This window comes from Protobothrops mucrosquamatus, unplaced genomic scaffold, assembly GCF_001527695.2.
Source record: "Protobothrops mucrosquamatus isolate PMUCROS unplaced genomic scaffold, P.Mucros_1.0 scaffold140, whole genome shotgun sequence".
Taxonomy (NCBI): domain Eukaryota; kingdom Metazoa; phylum Chordata; class Lepidosauria; order Squamata; family Viperidae; genus Protobothrops; species Protobothrops mucrosquamatus.
This window is the reverse complement of record NW_015386506.1, coordinates 99,991-105,092: the sequence shown is the minus strand read 5'-3', so window position 1 is coordinate 105,092 and position 5,102 is coordinate 99,991.

The window sequence follows — 5,102 nt, the reverse complement described above, 5'->3', positions numbered from 1 at the left end:
CAAGTCCCATAAGATCATAACCCATTGATTTTCCAAAATCATCTCAACTTGATGATCAATTTTCTAGCATTCAAATTCAAACCTCTTGCAAAATTTCTAATGAATAATTCTGGCAGTCCTAACACTTTTTGTAGTCAGTTTGTAAAATTTTGCTTTAGCCACTGGTCAGTTATTTCATTCTTTTACTACAAAGGCAACATTTGCTTTTGTCTGTTATATGTTGAATGTTTGCCTTCATGCAGTTACCACGTAAAACTTGTGCTTGAGCTACTAAAATAAAGCCTTCAGTTTCTTTAACATTCCTGATATTAATCAACTTCACGTGGGCTTTTTAATCAGCTTTTTCTTCTATATCCTTCAAGTATTGACATTCATTGACTTGTTCTTCCAATTAGCAAATCACTTTTCAATTGTCTATGTTTTATATTTAGCATTCACCTTAATTTTTTTCAAGAACTTTCCTTTGTTGAGTTTCTTCAGGATTTTCCTTCTTGTTTTTTTAAACTGTAATCATTCAGGCCATGCTTTTCTTCCTTCACAATTTGTTTTATCTGTAAGAGTCCTCCAACATCTACATTGTCATTAGTTTTTTTGTCTTCTGATCCAAGTTATCAAGTTCTATCCAGTCAATTGTTTTTGCTGTACATCAAATAATGGGGACTGCCCAGGTATATGATATTTTCATCATGTAGCTTTGATTTCAAAATTTTCCAAACTCATTTGATACATTTGGTAAAAGTATAATTCTGTAATAAATCAGCTGTTAAGCTGATATCCATCAGATTCAACTATTTTGACTGTCTTTATGTCAATGATATACAACGATATATGTCAATGCCAAATCACATTCCAGTATATTTATTGAATTCTTTTGTATTTTTAATAAGGAATCTAGTTCAGCTTTTTTTCAAATAATTTAAAATCATTCATATAGAATAAATGCAAAATTTTTATTCTTTGTTGTCAGTTCATATTCACAGTTTGTCTTGTTCAAAATGTTATTACGGTAGTTGTTAGTAAAGGTGATAATGAAAAATTCTTGGAAAATTCTACCTTTGAACTGAACTTCTTATTCTTCCCCATTGGTCATTGGCTTTATTCACCCAAACTTCATTGAAGTATTCATAAATTGGTGAATGTTTCTGCTGATTCCAAGACTTTGATTTGCATTTAAGCCCATAAGTAGCTTACATGTTGTTGACAAATAGGTTAAGGGTCTATAGTTTCCAGGCTCATTTCCCTTCTCCTCCTTCTGGGTTAGGAATGTCCTTTCAGCTGTTAGCCATTTTTCATGTTCTGGTGCTTCCAAAACCCTATTCATTGGTTTGCCAATCTCAAGTGTAGATTTGTCAATTATTTTAGCCAGAATCCATGGAGCTCTGATTGCTTTTGAACCATTTCCTCAGTTAATCTAATTTCTTCCATACCGAGTACTTTCACTATGTTTTCAACTTGCTTGATTCATGTTGCATGCCTATTGTGACTCCAGTTGTTTTCCACAAATTTCCAAAATTTTAGGATCTCTTCTTTGTCAGGCTTTACATTATTTGTGACCAGTCCTTTCATATTTTCAAGGGTTTTGTAGAAATGATGCTGATTTGCTTTCAAGCACAAGTTCCGCAGGAATGAATTATTTGATTGGTATATCTCTTGACTTTCTCCGCAATAGCCATCATACTTTGTTCCAATTGTTCTACAGTCTCTGCAATTTCTTTACTATCCAGTTTGTACTTCCCAGATAGATTAGTTTTGATTTTCTTATTTTTCAAGTTTCTTTGCCTCAAATTCTTTAAATTGCTCAAATCTGTGCAAATTTTCTTTATCTTCAATTCAATTGCATTTTTATTTAGAATTTTTCTTAATAACTTCATTTCTTTGTATTTTAAGTCCCAATTCTTAGCAGAAATGTCCTATTACAACAACAATTTTACTTACAAAGTGTGCTGCTGCTACTCCTCATTTAGCACTAGCACTAGCACTAGCACTTAGATTTATATATGGCTCCACAGTGCTTTACAGCCCTCTCTAAGTGGTTTACATAGTCAGCATATTGCCCCAACAATCTGGATCCTCATTTTTCCACTCTCGGAAAGATGGAAGGCTGAGTCAACCTTGAGCTGGTGAGAATCAAACTGCTGAACTGCTGGCAGCTGGTAGTCAGCAGAATTAGCCTGCAATAACCACTGCACCACCATAGCTCTTTACACTTGTATAGGTTACCAATTGATCCATCCAAATACACAAAAACATGTTGATGATATAAGCATGGTAATTTAGACAAGTTTATCCAGATACTAATTAGAAAAAATGACTGCCTGCTATATTGACCACCAACCAATCTCTTGCATTTTTGCAATTAAAATATAAACTTTGAATTAAACACTAGCTGTAATGTCTCATTGTTGAATCTGAATTAAAAACAAATACTTTTTGACATTCTGGTTGTTTAATGCAAATAAATTATACATTCTTACCCAAGCAGCTCTTTTAGACACCTGGAAAAATGTGGTTGGTTAGAAAGCGAGAACACAACAATAAGAGTGTTACACATCCTCTTATTGTTCCGTGTTGTTTGTAGATTGAGCTTTGTTTTTTTCATATTGCCTTCAATTTGCTTTGCCCACATTTTGGAAGATGTTGTTGTCTGGACCTTTCACTGTATAGGCCACTTTTTGCATATAAAGAATACAGTATGTTCTGGCATTATACATATATTCATAGTACTTTAATCTGTGCTTTTGTATTTTGTCAGTTGTAGGTTATTCATTGCATCTCAGTCTGATGAAGTCATTATTCAGAAGGTTGTGGAGAGAGATTTCCAGTATATTCCATAGGTCATGTTAAAAGAACATCAAACTTATTTATGTTTGCTTATAATAGGGTCCATGTCTCAGATCTGTATAGCAAGACTGGCAGAACTAATGCCTTGAAAATTTTTATCCTGGTTTTCACTGAAGTGTTTTGTTTCTTCCAGAGGCACCAATTTAAAGATCTAAAGACAGTGGTTGGCCTGGCCAATTCTGTTAGGCAGTTCTGTTTTTTATGGTGTTTTATGTTCTTCTACCAACAATCCAAGATATTTGAACTGATTAACTTGCTCCATTTTGGTTCTGTTGAGGTAGATAGCAGATTGACATTCATCAATTGTCAAAATTTTTGTTTTACCATCATTAATTTTCCTCCTGTATGATCAATTGTGTTGTGATATACAAGCTATTAGTGATTTCTATGATACTGTCTACAAATATAAGGTCAGTTACAGGTAGTCTTTGACACATGACCAGTTGTTTAACAATCATTCAGAGTTGCAGAGGCCTTGGAAAGAATGCTATATGGCCCATAACACATTGTAAAATATTGTACCATAGTAGTCTACCACATGTCCCCCCCCTCCCCAACAGGTTCAAAGGACAGTGTTTCAGGTACTTGGAAACCATTTTCATTTATGCCAATTGCAGTGTCCCATAGTCAAAAGACCTTGATTTCCAATGTTTTTTGCCAGTTGCCGGCAAAAAGCCACACCCATTCAGGAGAATGGATTCACTGAACAATCACATTATTCGCTTAATGATTGCATGGTTCAGTCTTACAACTGTGTGATTCATTTAATGACCGCCATAAAAACTGGAAAAATCAGATTTAATCATGTGGGTGCCTTGACATACGACTATAAAAACTTATGACAAAATTTTATTCCCAATTGTGGTAAATTGAAGATCACCTGTATATAGTGGATTTCACTGCGGTGCCTTCAAAACCTTTCTTCATAATAGCATCAATATGAACAGAACGGTTGAGATCAGACAGCCTTACCTGATGCCAGTTCGAGTCAAGAACTGGACGTTAATTCTGGATATGTACACAATTGTTGGAATTGCTGTAGAATTTGTGGGCTTGTGTTCAGTTTTCAATTCCATAAAACTGACTAGTGTACACTGTCAAAGTTGCTTCAAAGTCAGTGAACACAGTGATTGTTTAGCACACTGAATTCTCTCTTCCATTAGTTGTCTAATGATAAGAATCTGGTCACAGTATTCTTGATTTGGGTGGAAATCATACAGTCCTCTAGTTTTTTTTTTCCTATTGTTTTTAGAAATTGTATTTGCTTGATTCTTACGAAGATCTTTCTAAGGACTGATAATAAATGAGGGGTCCTTGGTGGTCTCTGAGCTTGGTTGTTTTCTTGCTGATGTTTCATTATCGAAACTAGGTAACATCATCAGTGCTAGTTTGGATAATGAAACATCTGCAAGAAGACGACCAAGCTCAGAGACCACCAAGGACCCTTCCTTTCAACCCTGAGCTACAAATATTCTCCTTTATTGGTACTGACAATAAAGCTTATGGCCCAGTTGCTTTTGAATTGCCGTCATCTTTTTCAAAATAGGGATTATAATACCTGTAATTTGTTTCCATATAGTGGAGACTTTCTGTGAATGTCAAATTAACTATAAATGTAGTCACTCAGTGAAATGTTCACTAGCTCTTAGTGCTGCGGTTGTAACTCCATCCATCTGCTCTACCATTTTTCAGTACCTTCATGCATCTATTGGGGGCACAATATTTGACTCCTGATTTTTTTGGCATTTGGATAAGTACAGTAATGGATCCACTGGTGATGCCTGTGGCTCTTCATGGTTGTAGAATTGTTGGAAAAGTTCTCTCCATCTCTGAAGCTGTTCATTTGAAGATACAACAAATGTCCGATTGCTCTTGTAGGTATTAAGGTTTGTTGATTTAATCCTTCTATTTAAGTATCTGAGAGGTTAAAAAAAAAAAGGATGTGATACTTGTACTTTGCACAGTCTCTTCCAGTTTCAGGACCATGATGTTCCAGTGGGTCTCATGTTCCACTTTGCAGAGGAATTGTGGCATAACATACTAAGAAACCTCTCACAGAATAATGGGGGTATTAATACCTAATTATTTTTATGAGCAAATAAAATATATTATAAAACAGTGAATCAGTAATAATGATAAACAGTGAATTTGTTGAGCATTTTTCTTTGTATTTTCATCTGCACAGTTGCTGTTTGTTTGTTTATGTACTACCTGCATTATTTTTACAGGCAGCAAAGATATCCAATATACCTTCCTCCTCC